This window comes from Bufo bufo, chromosome 1, assembly GCF_905171765.1.
Source record: "Bufo bufo chromosome 1, aBufBuf1.1, whole genome shotgun sequence".
NCBI classification, from domain to species: domain Eukaryota; kingdom Metazoa; phylum Chordata; class Amphibia; order Anura; family Bufonidae; genus Bufo; species Bufo bufo.
The window spans coordinates 313,335,127-313,358,403 of NC_053389.1; positions in this window are offsets into that span (position 1 = coordinate 313,335,127).

The window sequence follows — 23,277 nt, forward strand, 5'->3', positions numbered from 1 at the left end:
GCTTCTGGGTAAGCAAGGTCTCTCCCAGGTGGAGATCAGAGAAGGCTGCATGAAGAACGGGAAAATGTGTACACTGGGCATCACATTTTGAATATTATCTATAGCTAGCCTTTATCTGGTTAGGATGTGCCTAAAGTTACCCAACTATAGACAAATACAGTATCCATCATCTATGAAGAGCTTTACTCAGGTGCTGCATAAATTTGCCTTCATCTAAAGAGGTTTTCTGGGATTTCAATATTATGACCTTTCCTCAGGATAGGTCATCAATATCTGATCTGTGAATGTCCGACTCCTGGCGCTTCCGCCAATCAGTTGTTGAAATGGGCCTTTTCCTCCGCCTGTGATGTCATGTTCATCATTCACATAGCTTTTCTGCAGCTCTGTCCCAATTAAGTGAATTGAATTGAGCTGCAATGCCAAGACCAGCTATTAATTAAATGTATGCTATTGTGCTTGTTTTAGTATGAAAAAGCCATAGTAGTCATAGGGGCATTGCAGCCTCTTCAAACCACTGATCATCAGAGGTGCTGGGAGTCAGACTCCCATTATTAGATATAGATAACTTACAGAATGCTGAAGATAGGTCAATTTTTTATTTTTATACTCAGACCTTTAATACTTGATACATGGAGTCTGTCAGTAGTTTTGATCATGCTAAACTGCTGACAATGCTAGGTACAGTAGGAGCCAGAGAGAGCAGAAAAGAACATACCTTTTTCTGAGATTCGTTATCAGGAGTAGTGTGAATATGAACATTTATTCTGCCAGGCTCTGCACCTGCAAGTTTACTAGATCAGTGCTTCACTGTGAAGTGCTCTTTGGGTTGGGCAATTTCACAACCGCTTACCTCTGCTATAAGTGACAGCTGTGGAGGTCCTGGCTGGATGCTGCTGCTATCACTCAGCAAACAGGAGGTACTGTGAGGCAGCTCGAGGCAGAATCCTCATCACAGTGAAGCACCAGCTCTGGGTGATTTGCAGCAGCAGTGCCTTGCAGAATAAATGTTCACATTGACAGTACTTTTTTATAATAAGAGCCCTGCAAAAGGTATTTTTGCCCTGCTCTCCTCGGCACCTACCTGCCAATGTCTGCAGTGTTGACTGTTGGTCAAAGCTACTCACAGATTCCCTTTAAAAGGTGGCAATCGTTCTGTTCAGTAGATCAGTTCATGATGGCTATGTGGTTTACCGTGAAACAATTGTTAATATATGGCCATATAGTGATTGTCTGAAGCTGACCTTAGGATAAGCCTGGGTGGGAGAAAAAGGGGTATCTTAACCCTGGGTTAAAAAAAAACATGTATGTTAAATATAAAAATGAAGACTTACTGCATATTTGTATTAAAAAGTCTCCGCAAAATTTCACTGGAAAACAAATCATAACACTATTCTTTACATAAGCAGCAATCTTGTCTATCTTATCTGCTTATTTAGTTTTCTAATATTTCATTCAAGGAGAGTTTTGTGTTGAATAAAATAAGATAAGCTTGACAACCACATCAAGGTAACCTCAATAAAGTAAAGCAATAACTTTAATGTAATTGTCTAATCATGTCTTGTGGGTTCAATTTGATTCGCATTTCTCTTTAGTTTGCAGGAAAAGAATATTTAGAATTTCAGAAAATGCCAACCACAAACCATTAGTCTTCACAAGGCTAAAGAAGAATAACCTGAATTATATTCTCATAAATTTAGATTAGGGTTAAATGGCAGTGCATGGCTGAACCACTATTGAAAGGGGGAAGGGTGAGACAACATGTCTCAGAGACCTCATAGCATACAGAAGACCCCAGGTAGTGAGTGCAAAGAGTAAGTGGCTAGAAGGAGGGCCTTAGTACTAATGATGCAGCTAGGGATGAGTGAATCGACTTCGGATGAAACATCCGAAGTCGATTCTCATAAGACTTCGTTCTAATACTGTACAGAGCAGGAGATTTGCACAGTATTAGAATGTATTGGCTCTGATGAGCCAAAGTTATTGCTTCGCGAAGTCTCGCGAGACTTCGTGCAATAACTTCATAAATTAATTTGTACTGTAAAAAACTATTTCTCGAACTCAGGTTCGGTTCCAAGTGTTACCTTGGAAGCAATAACTTTGGCTCATCGCAGCCAATACATTCTAATACTGTACGGACCTCCTGCTCCGTACAGTATTAGAACAAAGTTTTATGCAAATCGACTTCTGATACTTCATCCGAAATCGATTCGCTCATCCTTAGATGCAGCCATTATTAGTAGAAAGGTAAAACCTGCTTTCAGCACTGAACACTATTATTTGCCTTTGATGCCTGCATCAGACTCCACAGGAGGACTGAGGAGCAGTTATTACCATTATGCACATTGTAGAGACACACAGGACCAACACCTGGTGTCATGGTGTGGAGTGCCATTAGCTACCATCATCATTCCTGTCTGGTATTCGCGATCAAACCTACCTTTGGAATGTCCAGGATATCATAGAACCAGTTCTAGTGCTTTTTTGACTCAGTAAGGAGACATATGAGGTAGCGTGAGCAGTGTGTGGGAAGGTGTCATCTTGTTGGAACACTATTGAAGTCATTTATCAAACTAGTGTAAAGTAGAACTGGCATAGATCAGGGGCGTAACTACCATAGTGGCAGACCATGTGACTGCTATGGAGCCCAGGGCAAGAGGGGGTCCAGTCTTAGTTGGGATTATCTCCTCTTCTACTGGAAGTGAAATTTTAGTCAAGACTCTACGCTCTAAAGGAACAACTGTTAGCAAATGATGCAGAGGAAAAAATGTCCAAAGGGTCATTAAAAAGGGTTTAGGCAGAGACCCTTTTGTCCTGTGTAGGGGGCCTGGTTTGATCCTTGATATCGGGCCCTTACTTCTCTATGTACACCAGTGGCTTAGATTTACGTCTTATGGATTCCATTATTTTCCGTTATAACCATGTTATAACGTAAAACAATAACGGAATGCATAACGGTGATGTGAACCTGGCCTAATCGCTCCAGCCTATAAATATATCAAGGTATCTCCCATGGCCTATTTATACCCTGGACTGTGACGAGAAGACATCCTCTATGTCTAGAGGAAAGAAGGTTTCTACACTAACATAGAAGTGGATTTTCACTGTAATAGCAGTAGGACTAGCTAACTCCTCTGCTAACTAAAGTTCATCAGGGGCATGGACGCATTTATTGAGTGTAATAATAGTACAGGATGGCGCACTAAAAAAGTAGCCACCTCCAACAATAGTATGACAAGATGAACGAGCAAGTGAATTGATTTTTTAAAATTACCCACAATTCACAAACGATGCTGAAAGTGCTTCAGTTCACGTCCATGCATCTCTGGGCACATCGCATTATGTTGGCTGATACTGCTTGCAGATGTTTTCCTTGAGTTCATCCAGAGGCAGTGTCGGACTGGGGTGCTGAGGGCCGACCATTAAAATTAATTCTGGGGGCTCACTATGCAGCTACATGCAAACTCCATGCTCACATAGTGGTCAGCAGCAATAAGACTCTCAGGATAATTCATTATGGGGGTCCCTGCAACAACTTCGAGAAGGTAAGTCCCTGGAGAAAGAGGATATTAGTTGACCTGCCTCTGTATCTAGAAGTCATCTCCGCCACATCCAAGACAGATTTAGGCCTTATGTGCACAGCCGTTTCTCGGCCGTTCCATGCGGCTGCCACAGACAGATCCAGACCCATTCAACTTTAATGGGTCCGTAATCCGACCACACCGCAGAAAAATAAAACATGTTCTATTTTTTTGCAGTGCTGAGGCACTGAGTGAAACCCAACACCGTAGTGTTTCCGTGGGGTTCCGTACCTCATCTTCCAGATTGTGAACCCATTCAAGTGATACAGTGCACAGACGGCAGTTCCCATGTATTGAAGACCCTCTGTTTACATGCTGCAATACGGGCACGGCCAGGCAATGGCGGTGTGCATGAGGCCTTACTATTAGGCAGTTTGATTTGGAGATATTGGAGATGGGCTACTTTTTCGCGGGCCACCCTGTAGAAGTTAAAATGACTAGAATTCTGGTGATGTAGTTGATCCAGAGAGTTATTCTGATTGGCAGATTTGGAGTATGGAAGAATTATTTTTGACCCCTAATTTGAGAAAAATTGGTTTCTAATATATTTTATTTCCACCTTCTCCTGGATCAACATTTCAGGATAATAGACTGAACTGGATGGATGTGTGTCTTTTTTAGCTTTACAAACTATGCTACTATGGAAGTACCCTACCCTTTGGAGAGAGCTGGATCCCCTTCAATTACTGTACATACAGTGATGAGGACCACAGTGAAAAGACTATTGTCAATTAATTTTGTAAAATATACTATTTTACTCCATATTCCCTTTTAATTAAATATATTCATGATATCAAGCAATGAAGTCTATCTAAAAGAACAGAAAAAGAACACTTTTCTTGAAGACAGAACTAAAAGGTATGTATAATTGTCCTATCCAAGGAACAAGAAAGGACACTATGTTATTACTTTCCAGCAGAGTATGAATAGACTGCCAATGTGTATGTCACACCAAAGTACCTGAGCCTCCAACAAAGAAGCAGAAGCAAATAGCAAGTTTCAAATTAAAGGGAGCTGACATGGAAACTATTAATCATGATGGAACACACAGTATTGTTCTGCACTTGGGCAAACAACAAGTCCGTTAAATGGCCCCTGTATAGCTACAGTCAAACCATTCATTTTCGCTACTGCTGTTTTTCATAAAATACTTTCAAATTCAGGGAGAATAGATTACCTGTCCAAATGAACTGCTGCTATTTATGAATATTTCGGCTTTTAAAGGACAAAAAGTGAGGGGTGCAGAACTAAAACTGCATTTGCTGTTTAATGCGATCAATCTTACTCTGTGTTGTTTAATCAAAGTCACTTCAGCAGACGCACTCCACCTCAAAGAGGACAATTCATTAAAGTGAGACAACTAAAGCATGCTCTGTTTTAATGTGTCACAGAGTGAAGTCTTTTCAATAGGGTGTGCAGGAAAATTGCAAGCTGTATACATTAGGGGGTCTTACTGTATTAGAGATAGTGTTAAGTTAAATAAATCCACTTCGACCCGAATTTAAGGAAAATTTTGATTCACCACAAATCTGAATTTCCTTAAAATGAATAAATTTTTTCTGAAATGGAGGTAAAAAAAAAATACTCACCTCATCTATTTGCTCGAGGAGAGGCCTTCACGGCCATCTTAATTGAAGGAAATGCACCAAATATTGCAGGTGCTGACGTGTAACATCACCACGTCATCACGCTGGCAGTGATGACGTCACCGAGTCTTTCCCAGTGTGATGACAGGATGATGCCATCATGTCAGCATGCATGAGATTTGGCGCGTTTTCTTCAATCAATCAAGGCGGCCTCTCAGCGAGCAAATGGATGAGGTGAGTTTGTATTTTTTTAACCCCTCATTAACCCCTGGAAGGCCTCAGTGTGACTGTCAGATGTCGCAATCTGCATTTAACGCAGCATCTTAGGGGTTCAATGAGGGGACAGCGCGATCGCTGCACACAATGGAATGCGATTAGTGATGAAGTAGTTTTGTGAACTTCGGTAAAGCAGCCAAATCCAATTTTTTTATAACTTCGCTCATATCTAATTGGAATATAAGTGGGGACAATGCAAGGTTCAATTATTGGGTCAGCACAACCTGCCTGTAGGTGCAGATCGCTATGGCGAAATACATATACAAACGGAAAATGCAAATGTGATCGCACACTACATCCAGCACTCTGCCCTCCATGCTGGATGAGACATTGGTTTATATTTTGGCCAAAGCATAGTAAGCCACTCACCGCGTCAAGGCTGTCTCATGAGTGGTCCCTAACTCTTGTTCCTACCTGTTCATGGGCCATGACAGCCACATAAAATCCAGGGAATGCAGGTCAGCATGCAAGCCAAGTACACTTTGCTTGTAACCCCGTCCGGTGCCATTACAGCTTTCATCGGATCCAGGGATGCAAGTACCAACATGCATGCTGAACCCACCATATACTTCTCCTGGAGCCAAATGGCTAATGGTAGGTTCTATACAAGCAGACTCAGTTTTATACTGACTTTAAAACCAGCCTCAAGGACAGATTAACTGGTCAGGTGTGCAATGACTCCAAGGAGATCGCCACGCCTCCAATATATACTACAAAGAAAAAAATAAGGGGTTGGGTCAGCACAACCTGCCTGTAGGTGCAGATCGCTATGGCGAAATACATATACAAACGGAAAATGCAAATGTGATCGCACACTACATCCAGCACTCTGCCCTCCATGCTGGATGAGACATTGGTTTATATTTTGGCCAAAGCATAGTAAGCCACTCACCGCGTCAAGGCTGTCTCATGAGTGGTCCCTAACTCTTGTTCCTACCTGTTCATGGGCCATGACAGCCACATAAAATCCAGGGAATGCAGGTCAGCATGCAAGCCAAGTACACTTTGCTTGTAACCCCGTCCGGTGCCATTACAGCTTTCATCGGATCCAGGGATGCAAGTACCAACATGCATGCTGAACCCACCATATACTTCTCCTGGAGCCAAATGGCTAATGGTAGGTTCTATACAAGCAGACTCAGTTTTATACTGACTTTAAAACCAGCCTCAAGGACAGATTAACTGGTCAGGTGTGCAATGACTCCAAGGAGATCGCCACGCCTCCAATATATACTACAAAGAAAAAAATAAGGGGTTGGGTCAGCACAACCTGCCTGTAGGTGCAGATCGCTATGGCGAAATACATATACAAACGGAAAATGCAAATGTGATCGCACACTACATCCAGCACTCTGCCCTCCATGCTGGATGAGACATTGGTTTATATTTTGGCCAAAGCATAGTAAGCCACTCACCGCGTCAAGGCTGTCTCATGAGTGGTCCCTAACTCTTGTTCCTACCTGTTCATGGGCCATGACAGCCACATAAAATCCAGGGAATGCAGGTCAGCATGCAAGCCAAGTACACTTTGCTTGTAACCCCGTCCGGTGCCATTACAGCTTTCATCGGATCCAGGGATGCAAGTACCAACATGCATGCTGAACCCACCATATACTTCTCCTGGAGCCAAATGGCTAATGGTAGGTTCTATACAAGCAGACTCAGTTTTATACTGACTTTAAAACCAGCCTCAAGGACAGATTAACTGGTCAGGTGTGCAATGACTCCAAGGAGATCGCCACGCCTCCAATATATACTACAAAGAAAAAAATTAGGGGTTGGGTCAGCACAACCTGCCTGTAGGTGCAGATCGCTATGGCGAAATACATATACAAACGGAAAATGCAAATGTGATCGCACACTACATCCAGCACTCTGCCCTCCATGCTGGATGAGACATTGGTTTATATTTTGGCCAAAGCATAGTAAGCCACTCACCGCGTCAAGGCTGTCTCATGAGTGGTCCCTAACTCTTGTTCCTACCTGTTCATGGGCCATGACAGCCACATAAAATCCAGGGAATGCAGGTCAGCATGCAAGCCAAGTACACTTTGCTTGTAACCCCGTCCGGTGCCATTACAGCTTTCATCGGATCCAGGGATGCAAGTACCAACATGCATGCTGAACCCACCATATACTTCTCCTGGAGCCAAATGGCTAATGGTAGGTTCTATACAAGCAGACTCAGTTTTATACTGACTTTAAAACCAGCCTCAAGGACAGATTAACTGGTCAGGTGTGCAATGACTCCAAGGAGATCGCCACGCCTCCAATATATACTACAAAGAAAAAAATAAGGGGTTGGGTCAGCACAACCTGCCTGTAGGTGCAGATCGCTATGGCGAAATACATATACAAACGGAAAATGCAAATGTGATCGCACACTACATCCAGCACTCTGCCCTCCATGCTGGATGAGACATCGGTTTATATTTTGGCCAAAGCATAGTAAGCCAGGAGAAGTATATGGTGGGTTCAGCATGCATGTTGGTACTTGCATCCCTGGATCCGATGAAAGCTGTAATGGCACCGGACGGGGTTACAAGCAAAGTGTACTTGGCTTGCATGCTGACCTGCATTCCCTGGATTTTATGTGGCTGTCATGGCCCATGAACAGGTAGGAACAAGAGTTAGGGACCACTCATGAGACAGCCTTGACGCGGTGAGTGGCTTACTATGCTTTGGCCAAAATATAAACCAATGTCTCATCCAGCATGGAGGGCAGAGTGCTGGATGTAGTGTGCGATCACATTTGCATTTTCCGTTTGTATATGTATTTCGCCATAGCGATCTGCACCTACAGGCAGGTTGTGCTGACCCAACCCCTTATTTTTTTCTTTGTAGTATATATTGGAGGCGTGGCGATCTCCTTGGAGTCATTGCACACCTGACCAGTTAATCTGTCCTTGAGGCTGGTTTTAAAGTCAGTATAAAACTGAGTCTGCTTGTATAGAACCTACCATTAGCCATTTGGCTCCAGGAGAAGTATATGGTGGGTTCAGCATGCATGTTGGTACTTGCATCCCTGGATCTGATGAAAGCTGTAATGGCACCGGACGGGGTTACAAGCAAAGTGTACTTGGCTTGCATGCTGACCTGCATTCCCTGGATTTTATGTGGCTTTCATGGCCCATGAACAGGTAGGAACAAGAGTTAGGGACCACTCATGAGACAGCCTTGACGCGGTGAGTGGCTTACTATGCTTTGGCCAAAATATAAACCAATGTCTCATCCAGCATGGAGGGCAGAGTGCTGGATGTAGTATGCGATCACATTTGCATTTTCCGTTTGTATAAGGTTCAATTATTGATGGCAACAGAAAATTCAAGTCGATGATACCATGAAACTCATCTTTTTCATTAAGAAATGTCTCAGAAGAGTATGTAACAAAAAAGAGCAAAGACAGAAGACTTAAATGGGTTTTACAAGTCTAAAACAACCCTCATAAACAAACCTCAAACAGAAGAAACGTCCAGTATGTAGTATGTTAAAGCGCTGCATCATCTTTATTCCATCGTGGATACAGTCAATGTACAAAAGCAGTGGTCATCACCTCCCGTCAGACCGTCATGTTTCAAACCAAACGGTTCTTAATCATGAATGAGAACCGTTTGGTTTGAAACATGTCGGTCTGACGGGAGGTGATGGGAGGTGATGACCACTGCTTTTGTACATTGACTGTATCCACGATGGAATAAAGATGATGCAGCGCTTTAACATACTACGTGCTGGACGTTTCTTCTGTTTCAAGTTTCCATACTGAGCCAGCCTGGGCTTGTCTGTGCACTGTGGATTACTGGTGAGCTGGACTTTTACTCTTTCTATTAAACAAACCTCAAGTCAGCTTGTGAAAGGAAGAGGGTTTGCAAACTACTTACCCTTTCGAAGCACCACAGATTCCTTCATCACCACTGCGGTCACATGGCATCCACAATTTGTTTCTTGGCACTTCCTGTAACTTGCTGTTCCAAAATAAGTCTCCTGTCTCCCAATCCTGTCAAGGTACGAGGCATCATCACTGATATCACCTACATTGAAGGCAGGATGCTTAGCAGGAGAGGTGCTGGGAGGAGCAGGGGCACATTTACACTTATAAGACAACTTAGCCAAGAGTAGTCAGAGCTGGTTGAGCACTGGAAACAAAGAAACAGCCGAAACCAGAAGTTTGGGCTATAAACATCTAGGCCAGTAATATTATATCCCTTTTATATCTAAAAGCACTATGGTTGCTGCAGACAGTCCAGGAGATGGGTGTGGAGGATGGGAGTGGCAATTCCTCCTCTGTGGCTCTCCCTGGGGCCCTGTCGAGACTGGAGGTTGCACTCTTTTCTTCTCTCGAGGCACACCCTGATCTTGGATCTCCTGTTTGGTGGTTTTGACTCCATATATGGCTTGGAAGTCTATGTGTGACGGTCACGTACACTACACACAGGGGGAGGATAGTGACCACTGCGCTCCACCCTCACCCCTGGCCCTGCCTACTTGCCTCGCAAGTCCTAATGACAGGGGACAACTAGACGGCAGTCCCTAACTTAGGATACGTGCTGGGAAGACAGACAAGACAAATAACGGAATGTGAACGGACCGGGTCAGAACCAAGAGAGCTACGCAGTACAAAGGGTTAAGCAAAGAATGGTCAGGAGAAGCCGGGGTCAAATACCAGGAGAGTAGAGAAGTACCAGAAGAGTCCGCAAAGAGTAGTCAGGTGGGAGCCAAGGTCACAATACCAGGAGGGATGCGCAGTACAGGAGGAGCAGGCAAAGGATCGTCAGGGAACAGGATCAGGTGAGTAATCAGTAGTCCAACAAATAGCCAGGAACCTAGAATTAACAGGCAACCTGTGGCCAGCAGGCTGCCTGTATTTATAGTGGGGGTCTGAGGGTCATGTAATGTGGCCAGTGTCACATGACCGACAGACAGACAAGTCGAGCGCCGAGTGATCAGCTCGGCGTTCAAGGCAGACCTAGGAGCAGGGAGCCTCCCAGCTAGCAAAGCCACCCTGGGAACGAGGCCAAACACAGATCCTCGCTCCCGAAGCTAAGCAGCAGGTCTGCGGCTGATGGGAGACTGTGTGCGCCTTTGGTGCCCCGTGACACTATGTCCATATATGGAGTCAGTGCTTCTGGGAGTCCCTGCTCTAACTCCATAGATGGCTGTGTCCATATATTGATTCAGTGCTATGAATATGAAGTATGTCAGTATGCTTGGGGATACAGATGTCACATGGTTAGCACTCCTTAAGTTCAGGACTTTGACTTGGTAATTCCAAAACTTTAACTTTATTCTTCTTTATTGTTCTTGGTCGTTGTAATTCTGGATGAACCACGTTCTCTTGAGATTCAGCTCACGGATAGATGGCATTTTCCTTTATTTGGTATAATTCCGAATTCAATGTTCCATCAATGATGGTAAGCTGTCCTGGCCCATATGCAGCAAAACAGGCCCAAACCATGATACTACCACCATTGTGTTTCACAGATGGGATGAGGTTTTTATGCTGGAATGCAGTTGTTTCCTTTCTCCAAACATAATGCTTTATTGTGGTGTCATCCATCCACAAATCATTGTTCCAATAGCTAGGTGATCTAGTAAACTTTAGCTGGGCATCAGTGGTCTTTTTGGAGAGCAGCAGCTTTCTCCCTGCAATCCTGCCATGCATACCATTGAGAGATAAGTTGCACCCCTTGGTTGATTTAGGAATATTGTGCAGAACATAAGAGACAGAGAGACTCATCCCTCTATCTAGCCCTCAGAATTGCACATGCCAATTCGAAAGATTGCATTCAGTGTGTAAAGTGCCTTTGTGAACCATCTTCCAAATGCTGCACAGTAAAGATTGTTACTTGGTTCTTCCAAACTTGCCTCATCGTTTTCTCTCCCGTCAGAGGACCATACCTCAAATCCACTATCACCAATGGCACTTCACCTGTCATTAGAAAGGACAACCCTAAAAAACAGAGTGCCCAAAGGGAATAAAAGTTGTGCCCTTCCTCATCACTGCATGGTCCAAAGGAGCTTTAGAACTATGAGTACTACTACTGCCATCCGGCCACACTCAAACAATCCCCTGCGTTTCACTGCAACTACAATGAATGGAAATCTGTACAAACTTTGAATGACACATTAAACATTTAAATTGCAACCTGGTTTTATAAAGTGGGCCGTACTGCCACTATGTACACAGGGCCTACCAGGCTTATTTTTTATATTGTACGTTATTTTCAAATCTAGTTATTAGTCCCACTCATCATTAAATGAGATTATGTAAAATATGAAATCTGGTTGTTTCATTATACTAGGAACTGAAAAGGAGATGTGCAAATATTGTGATCATGACCCAAATTAGCTATTGTGAGTATGCATAAATGGAAATGTGGTCAGTTCTCTCAGTCATCATTGGTATTAATCACAAGAATGTTATTTCCAATTTATCAGTAGGGATTACATTTATATTGCTGGAAGTGTTTCATACAAACTGAGCTGGGATTATATTGAAAGCTTACTTCCTTATACACTTGCATTGTCAATATTGAAAGAGTCTGCAGTACAATATTGTTTTGTTGAGGTATAATGAAATACCATGTATAAAAATAAAATTAAGTTAATAACAAGCAGTCAAATAAATTAAATATGGGACCAATATTTTATTAAAAGAGACACTCCAGAGTCAAATTTCTCACTAACATGCTACACACAGAACAAAGTGGTCAAACCAATGTAACTGGGACTTGGATCTATGGAACCCATATTTTAGGGAAAGCATCCAGAGTACTGGAGTTATAACCGCCACATGTAAATTCTTTTGTTGTATTTGGAGGGGTTTACAAACAAACAGAATTACTTTTCTACATTAAAGATGAGCAAATTCCTACCATATCTGGTCAGAATGAGATCCTAGAGGATAATCACCACTGAGCAGTCCCCTGGAAAGCTTAGTATTAATAAAGTGGTAAACCTCTCAGTTACAAAGACATCTCGATCAGGGGCGTAGCTAAAGGCTCATGGGTACTGGGGCAAAAGTTTAGCTTGGGCCCCCCTGTTCTCTCAGTGCTTTGTGGTCAGAGGCAGGGAAGCACATAGCCTTCGTGCTGCCTGAGGCAAAAATTGAAATGGCAGCCCCAGGTGTAACTTGACCAGCATGCACGTTCTATAACACTGGTGTCTTCTTATGTGGCCCAAGGGTCTTTGTGCCCCTTTAGGCTCCCGGGCTCGGTAGCGACTGCTACCTCTGCACCCCCTATAGCTACGTCACTGATCCCGATTCATATTTTGGAAAGTGCCGTGAGCCAGGGTGTACATACATCATTGCTTGGTCAATGGATTACATGTACATGCATGTAAAACATTTTACTAATATTTTTATAGCTAAATACTGCCACACAATGTAATGCTTCCAATTTCATTTTGTGCTCAAAAATATTGCCAACAAGGACTAAGTAACATCGCCATATGCCATCCAAATATTACCACTATACAGTAGCCACAGATGAAATATTCTCTTTAAAGGGTTATACCCATCTCAATATTGCTGGCATATGACAAGGATATGCCACTAATGTCCAATATGTACAGGTCCCACCTCTGGGACTATGGGAATGTTAAAAACAGCAGTACCAGAGGTATGCTATTTTCAGAACTCCCATAGTCTGGAATGGAGGGTGGCCTCTATGGAGTAGTGCGCTCTCCATCCCTTTAGGGGGCCCACTCTGGAAATAAGAGCAGATCCCAGAGGTGGGACCCACATATATACAGTCCTGATCAAAAGTTTACGACCACTTGAAAAATGGCAAAAAATCATATTTAGCATGGCTGGATCTTAACAAGGTTCCAAGTAGTGTTGATCACGAATATTCTAATTTCAAATTTTTATCGTGAATATAGGTACTTCGAAAATTCGCGAATATTTCGAATATAGTGATTTATATTCGTAATTTCGAATATTCGTTGTTTTTTTTAAATCAGTACACATGATCCCTCCCTGCTTTTAGCTTGTGGGCCAATGAGAAGGCTCTCTTTTTCGAATATTCGCTATATTGCTATAACTTCATTTTTTCGAATATTCGTAATATTCTAAAACAAGAATATATAGCAATATAGAGAATATTCTAAAAAAAACAAATATAGAGAAATTTAGCTAATATAGTGCTATAATCTTCTTTGTCTAATAGTTGTAATTTTTTTCTCATCTGAAGTTCAGATTAGAAAAAAAAATGACAACTGTAAAAAAAAAAGATTATAGCACTATATTAGCTAAATTGCTCTCTATTCGTTTTTTTCGAATATTCACTATATTGCTATATATTCTTGTTTTAGAATATTACGAATATTCGAAAAAACAAAGTTATAGCAATATAGCGAATATTCAAAAAAAAAAAGAATATAGAGCAATTTAGCTAATATAGTGCTATAATCTTTTTTTTTTATAGTTGTAATTTTTTTCCAATCTGGATTTCAGATGAGAAAAAATTACAACTATTAGACAAAGAAGATTATAGCACTATATTAGCAAAATTGCTCTATATTAGTTTTTTTTCGAATATTCGCTATATTGCTATATATTTTTGTTTTAGAATATTACGAATATTCGAAAGAACGAAGTTATAGCAATATAGCGAATATTCGGAAAAAAAAAGAATATAGAGCAATTTAGCTAATACAGTGCTATAATCGTCTTTGTCTAATAGTTGTAAGTTGAAAAATTCGCAATAAAAAATTAGTATTACGAAAATTAGAATTACGAAAATTTGCATATTACACAATCATTATCGTAGAATATAGCGAATATTCTACAAAATATTCGCAAAATATCGCGAATTCGAATATGACCCCTGCTGGTCATCACTAGTTCCAAGTAGAGCTTCAACATGCAACAAGAAGAAATGGGAGTGAGACAAAACATTTTTTGAGCATTCAATTTAATGAAAACAACGAATAAAAAAAAAAAGTTTAGGATCACATGCCTTTAAAAGGCCAAATCTGTGCAAAGATGTGGATTCATTGTCATTTTCTGTCAGGTAGTCACACGTTGTGATGGCAAAGGCAAAAAAACTCTCCCTTTTTGAACGTGGTTAGGTTGTTGAACTGCATAAGCAGGGTCTGTCACAGCACGCCATCGCTGCTGAGGTGGGACGCAGTAAGACAGTCATTTGGAATTTCTTAAATTCTTAAATGATCCTGAGGGTTATGGAACAAAAAAATCAAGTGGAAGATCCAAAAATATTTCATCAGCACTGAGCTGGAGGATCCAGTTGGCTGTCCGTCAAGACACTGGATGATTCTCGACCCAAATTAAGGCCCTTACTAGTGCTGACTGCAGCCCCATAACCATCAGACGGCATCTGAGACTGAAGGGCTTTAAAAACAAAAAACGTCTTCAAAGACCTCGTCTCCTTGAACGCCACAGAACTGCTCGTTTGAACTTTGCAAGAGAGCACCAAACATGGGACGTTCAAAGGTGGAAGAAAGTTTTATTCCCTGATGAGAAAAAATTTAACCTTGATGGTCCTGATGGTTTCCAACGTTACTGGCATGACAAGCAGATCCCACCTGAGGTGTTTTCTACGCGCCACAGTGGAGGGGGCGCCATAATGGTCTGGGGTGCTTTTTCACTCAGTGGAACAATGGAACTTTAGGAAGTGCAGGGGCGTCAAACGGCCGCTGGCTATGTCCAGATGTTGCAGAGAGAATTCCTCATGACTGAGGGCCCTCGTCTGTGTGGTAACAACTGGGTTTTTCAACAGGACAAGGCTACAGTACACAATGCCCGCAGGACAAGGGACTTCTTCCAGGAGAATAACATCACTCTTTTGGCCCATCCTGCGTGTTCCCCTGATCTAAATCCAATAGAGAACCTTTGGGGATGAATGGCAAGGGAAGTTTACAAAAATGGACAACAATTCCAGACAGTAGATGGCCTTCGTGCGGCCGTCTTCACCACTTGGAGAAATGTTCCCACTCACCTTATGGAAACGCTTGTATCAAGCATGCCGAAACGAATTTTGGAAGTGATAAACAATAACGGCGGAGCTACTCATTACTGAGTTCATGTTTGGAAGTTGGATTTCTGTTTTGGGGGGGGTTTAGTTTTTTTTTTGAGGTGTGGTCCTAAACCTTTGATCAGCTGAAAAACAGCCTGTTTCAGTTTATTCGTTGTTTTCATTAAATTGAATGTTCAAAAAATGTTTTGTCTCACTCCCATTTCTTCTTGTTGCATGTTGAAGCTCTACTTGGAACCTTGTTAAGATCCAGCCATGCTAAATATGATTTTTTGCCATTTTTCAAGTGGTCTTAAACTTTTGATCAGGACTGTATGATATTAATTAATCAGTCCATCACACCAGTTTTCTGGTGGGAAAAAAAAGCAGAAACACAGTGTGTTGTGTAAGTGGTGTTTGTCTGCTAACCCCACCACTTTCGTAAAAAGGGTCCTGGCAAGTGGAGGGGACAGAGACAGTAGGCCTCACACATTTATCTTCTTTACTCCAGTTTTCTGGTGTAAAACAAGACTGAAATCTACGCCAACTGGCAAACATTTCCATTTAGATGCACGTTGTAATCCTCGTCATAAATTAGTCCCAGCCTTCAAAAGCGCACATGGATATTATAGCCCACCATAAAACAACGGTTTATGATATAATCCCACCAAAGTTTTCACCATGTTTTTTTATTAGTTTCATTGTGGATGAGCAAATCAATCCTAAACAAATCAAATGTGGACTCTAGCAAACCTGAAACTTCCACAATTTGCTTCAGATGTATTACTCAAAATAGCATCCACCATTTTACAGATCAGAAGACAGCACAGCAGGGCTAAGGAAGAGGAAGAAGGAGGGTCAGATCACTATGGGCAGTGCCTTGGTCAGCAGGCTTGCTCATAATTAGAGTTGAGCGAGCCCGAACTGTAAAGTTCGGGTTCGTACCGAACTTTAGGGTTTTCGGCACCCGGACCCGAACCCGAACATTTACGTAAAAGTTCGGGTTCGGTGTTCGGCGATTTTTATGGCGATTTTTGAAAGGCTGGAAAGCAGCCAATCAACAAGCGTCATACTACTTGCCCCAAAAGGCCATCACAGCCATGCCTACTAATGGCATGGCTGTAATTGGCCAACTGCAGCATGTGACCCAGCCTCTATTTAAGATGGAGTCACGTAGCGCCGCCCGTCACTCTGCTCGGATTAGTGTAGGGAGAGGCTGCAGCTGCTGTGAGGGAGAGATCAGGGAGAAATCTTATCAAGAACTGGTTTATATACTCAGCAATCTACAGAAAAAGTGTTTTGTGGGTGCAGTGCACAATTTTTTGAAGCCTGCCCTGAGCCAACTACTGCTGAAAACGAACTTTTTTTTCTTCAGTTAGTCAATATCAATACATGATCGGCAGCCATTTTATGCAACGATAGTGCACCAGCATAGGCATCTGCAAGTCCAGAAATACAGCTTTGGCATACTGGGGTGAAAAAAGCCTCTCATACTGCACATCTGGGATTACACGTGCATAATACACTGTCACATTTAGGACAGAAATACAGCTTTTTGGTTAGGGTGAAAAAACCCTCTAATATACTGCACATCTGGTATTACACGTGCATAAGTCACTGTCACATTTAGGACAGAAGTACAGCTTTTTGGTTAGGGTGAAAAAACCCTCTAATATACTGCACATCTGTGATTACACGTGCATAAATCAGTGTCACATTTAGGACAGAAATACGGCTTTGGCATAGTGGGGTGAAAAAACCCTCTAATATACTACACATCTGGAATTACACGTGCATAAGTCACTGTCACATTTAGGACAGAAATACAGCTTTTTGGTTAGGGTGAAAAAAACCTCTAATATACTGCACATCTGGGATTACACGTGCATAAGTCACTGTCACATTTAGGACAGAAGTACAGCTTTTTGGTTAGGGTGAAAAAAGCCTCTAATATACTGCACATCTGTGATTACACATGCATAAGTGACTGTCACATATAGGCCATAAATACAGCTTTGGCATACTGGGGTGAAAAAAGCCTCTCATATACTGCACATCTGGGATTACACGTGCATAATACACTGTCACATTTAGGACAGAAATACAGCTTTTTGGTTAGGGTGAAAAAACCCTCTAATATACTGCACATCTGGGATTACACGTGCATAAGTCACTGTCACATTTAGGACAGAAGTATAGCTTTTTGGTTAGGGTGAAAAAACCCTCTAATATAATGCACATCTGTGATTACACGTGCATAAATCAGTGTCACATTTAGGACAGAAATACGGCTTTGGCATACTGGGGTGAAAAAACCCTCTAATATACTGCACATCTGGAATTACACGTGCATAAGTCACTGTCACATTTAGGACAGAAATACAGCTTTTTGGTTAGGGTGAAAAAAACCTCTAATATACTGCACATCTGGGATTACACGTGCATAAGTCACTGTCACATTTAGGACAGAAGTACAGCTTTTTGGTTAGGGTGAAAAAAGCCTCTAATATACTGCACATCTGTGATTACACATGCATAAGTCACTGTCACATTTAGGCCATAAATACGGCTTTTTGGTTAGAGTGAAAAAACCCTCTAATATACTGCACATCTGGGATTACACGTGCATAAGTCACTGTCACATTTAGGACAGAAATACAGCTTTTTGGTTAGGGTGAAAAAACCCTCTAATATACTGCACATCTGGGATTACACGTGCATAAGTCACTGTCACATTTAGGACAGAAGTATAGCTTTTTGGTTAGGGTGAAAAAACCCTCTAATATACTGCACATCTGTGATTACACGTGCATAAATCAGTGTCACATTTAGGACAGAAATACGGCTTTGGCATACTGGGGTGAAAAACCCTCTAATATACTGCACATCTGGAATTACACGTGCATAAGTCACTGTCACATTTAGGACAGAAATACAGCTTTTTAGTTAGGGTGAAAAAAACCTCTAATATACTGCACATCTGGGATTACACGTGCATAAGTCACTGTCACATTTAGGACAGAAGTACAGCTTTTTGGTTAGGGTGAAAAAGCCTCTAATATACTGCACATCTGTGATTACACATGCATAAGTCACTGTCACATTTAGGCCATAAATACGGCTTTTTGGTTAGAGTGAAAAAACCCTCTAATATACTGCACATCTGGGATTACACGTGCATAAGTCACTGTCACATTTAGGACAGAAATACAGCTTTTTGGTTAGGGTGAAAAAACCCTCTAATATACTGCACATCTGGGATTACACGTGCATAAGTCACTGTCACATTTAGGACAGAAGTATAGCTTTTTGGTTAGGGTGAAAAAACCCTCTAATATACTGCACATCTGTGATTACACGTGCATAAATCAGTGTCACATTTAGGACAGAAATACGGCTTTGGCATACTGGGGTGAAAAAACCCTCTAATATACTTCACATCTGGAATTACACGTGCATAAGTCACTGTCACATTTAGGACAGAAATACAGCTTTTTGGTTAGGGTGAAAAAAACCTCTAATATACTGCACATCTGGGATTACACGTGCATAAGTCACTGTCACATTTAGGACAGAAGTACAGCTTTTTGGTTAGGGTGAAAAAAGCCTCTAATATACTGCACATCTGTGATTACACATGCATAAGTCACTGTCACATTTAGGCCATAAATACGGCTTTTTGGTTAGAGTGAAAAAACCCTCTAATATACTGCACATCTGGGATTACACGTGCATAAGTCACTGTCACATTTAGGACAGAAATACAGCTTTTTGGTTAGGGTGAAAAAACCCTCTAATCTACTGCACATTTGGGATTACACATGCATAAGTGACTGTCGCATTTAGGCCATAAATACAGCTTTGGCATACTGGGGTGAAAAAAGCCTCTCATATACTGCACATCTGAGATTACACGTGCATAAGTGACTGTCACATTTAGGACAGAAATACAGCTTTTTGTTTAGGGTGAAAAATCCCTCTAATATACTGCACATCTGGGATTACACGTGCATAAGTCACTGCCACATTTAGGACAGAAATACAGCTTTTTGGTTAGGGTGAAAAAACCCTCTAATAAAATGCACATCTGGGATTAGACGTGCATAAGTGACTGTCACATTTAGGCCATAAATACGGCTTTGGAATACTGGGGTGAAAAAAGCCTCTCATATACTGCACATCTGGTATTACACGTGCATAACTGACTGTCACATTTAGGACAGAAATACATCATTTTGGTTAGGGTGAAAAAACCCTCTAATATACTGCACATCTGTGATTACACATGCATAAATCACTGTCACATTTAGGACGAAATACGGCTTTGGCATACTGGGGTGAAAAAACCCTCTAATATACTGCACATCTGGGATTAGACATGCATAAGTCACTGTCACATTTAAGACAGAAATACAGCTTTTTGGTTAGGGTGAAGAAAGCCTCCAATATACTGCACATCTGTGATTACACGTGCATAAGTCACTGTCACATTTAGGGCAGAAATACAGCTTTTTGGTTAGAGTGAAAAAACCCTCTAATATACTGCACATCTGGGATTACACGTGCATAAGTCACTGTCACATTTTTGACACAAATACAGCTTTTTGGTTAGGGTGAAAAAACCCTCTAATATACTGCACATCTGGGATTACACGTGCATAAGTGACTGTCACATTTAGGCCATAAATACAGCTTTGGCATACTGGGGTGAAAAAACCCTCTAATATACTGCACATCTGTGATTACACATGCATAAGTCACTGTCACATTTAGGACAGAAATACAGCTTTTTGGTTAGGGTGAAGAAAGCCTCTAATATACTGCACATCTGGGATTACACGTGCATAAGTCACTGTCACATTTAGGACAGAAATACAGCTTTTTGGCTAGGGTGAAAAAACCCTCTAATATACTGCACATCTGGGATTACACGTGCATAAGTCACTGTCACATTTTTGACACAAATTCAGCTTTTTGGTTAGGGTGAAAAAAACCTCTAATATACTGCACATCTGGGATTACACGTGCATAAGTCACTGTCACATTTAGGACAGAAGTACAGCTTTTTGGTTAGGGTGAAAAAAGCCTCTAATATACTGCACATCTGTGATTACACATGCATAAGTGACTGTCACATTTAGGCCATAAATACAGCTTTGGCATACTGGGGTGAAAAAAACCCTCTAATATACTGCACATCTGTGATTACACATGCATAAGTCACTGTCACATTTAGGACAGAAATACAGCTTTTTGGTTAGGGTGAAGAAAGCCTCTAATATACTGCACATCTGGGATTACACGTGCATAAATGACTGTCACATTTAGGCCATAAATACAGCTTTGGCATACTGGGGTGAAAAAACCCTCTAATATACTGCACATCTGTGATTACACATGCATAAGTCACTGTCACATTTAGGACAGAAATACAGCTTTTTGGTTAGGGTGAAGAAAGCCTCTAATATACTGCACATCTGGGATTACACGTGCATAAGTCACTGTCACATTTTTGACACAAATACAGCTTTTTGGTTAGGGTGAAAAAAACCTCTAATTTACTGCACATCTGGGATTACACGTGCATAAGTCACTGTCACATTTAGGACAGAAGTACAGCTTTTTGGTTAGGGTGAAAAAAGCCTCTAATATACTGCACATCTGTGATTACACATGCATAAGTGACTGTCACATTTAGGCCATAAATACAGCTTTGGCATACTGGGGTTTAAAAACCCTCTAATATACTGCACATCTGGGATTACACATGCATAAGTCACTGTCACATTTAGGACAGAAATACAGCTTTTTGGTTAGGGTGCAGAAAGCCTCTAATATACTGCACATCTGGGATTACACGTGCATAAGTCACTGTCACATTTAGGACAGAAATACAGCTTTTTGGCTAGGGTGAAAAAACCCTCTAATATACTGCACATCTGGGATTACACGTGCATAAGTCACTGTCACATTTTTGACACAAATACAGCTTTTTGGTTAGGGTGAAAAAAACCTCTAATATACTGCACATCTGGGATTACACGTGCATAAGTCACTGTCACATTTAGGACAGAAGTACAGCTTTTTGGTTAGGGTGAAAAAAGCCTCTAATATACTGCACATCTGTGATTACACATGCATAAGTGACTGTCACATTTAGGCCATAAATACAGCTTTGGCATACTGGGGTGAAAAAAGCCTCTCATATACTGCACATCTGGGATTACACGTGCATAATACACTGTCACATTTAGGACAGAAATACAGCTTTTTGGTTAGGGTGAAAAAACCCTCTAATATACTGCACATCTGTGATTACACGTGCATAAATCAGTGTCACATTTAGGACAGAAATACGGCTTTGGCATACTGGGGTGAAAAAACCCTCTAATATACTGCACATCTGGAATTACATGTGCATAAGTCACTGTCACATTTAGGACAGAAATACAGCTTTTTTGTTAGGGTGAAAAAAACCTCTAATATACTGCACATCTGGGATTACACGTGCATAAGTCACTGTCACATTTAGGACAGAAGTACAGCTTTTTGGTTAGGGTGAAAAAAGCCTCTAATATACTGCACATCTGTGATTACACATGCATAAGTCACTGTCACATTTAGGCCATAAATACGGCTTTTTGGTTAGAGTGAAAAAACCCTCTAATATACTGCACATCTGTGATTACACATGCATAAATCACTGTCAGATTTAGGACGAAATACGGCTTTGGCATACTGGGGTGAAAAAACCCTCTAATATACTGCACATCTGGGATTACACATGCATAAGTCACTGTCACATTTAGGACAGAAATACAGCTTTTTGGTTAGGGTGAAGAAAGCCTCTAATATACTGCACATCTGTGATTACACGTGCATAAGTCACTGTCACATTTTTGACACAAATACAGCTTTTTGGTTAGGGTGAAAAAACCCTCTAATATACTGCACATCTGGGATTACACGTGCATAAGTGACTGTCACATTTAGGCCATAAATACAGCTTTGGCATACTGGGGGTGAAAAAACCCTCTAATATACTGCACATCTGTGATTACACATGCATAAGTCACTGTCACATTTAGGACAGAAATACAGCTTTTTGGTTAGGGTGAAGAAAGCCTCTAATATACTGCACATCTGGGATTACACGTGCATAAGTCACTGTCACATTTTTGACACAAATACAGCTTTTTGGTTAGGGTGAAAAAACCCTCTAATATACTGCACATCTGGGATTACACGTGCATAAGTGACTGCCACATTTAGGACAGAAATACAGCTTTGGCATACTGGGGTGAAAAACCCTTTAATATACTGCACATCTGGGATTACACGTGCATAATTCACTGTCACATTTAGGACAGAAATACAGCTTTTTGGTTAGGCCTCATGCACACGACCGTATTTTTTTGCGGTCCGCAAAACGGGGTTCCGTTTTCCCGTGATCCGTGACCGTTTTTTCGTCCGTGGGTCTTCCTTGATTTTTGGAGGATCCATGGACATGAAAAAAAAGTCGTTTTGGTGTCCGCCTGGCCGTGCGGAGCCAAACGGATCCGTCCTGAATTACAATGCAAGTCAATGGGGACGGATCCGTTTTTGACGTTGACACAATATGGTGCCATTTCAAACGGATCCGTCCCCATTGACTTTCAATGTAAAGTCTGGAGTCCCTTTTATACCATCAGATCGGAGTTTTCTCCAATCCGATGGTATATTTTAACTTGAAGCGTCCCCATCACCATGGGAACGCCTCTATGTTAGAATATACTGTCGGATATGAGTTAGATCGTGAAACCTCATTTCCGACAGTATATTCTAACACAGAGGCGTTCCCATGGTGATGGGGACGCTTCTAGT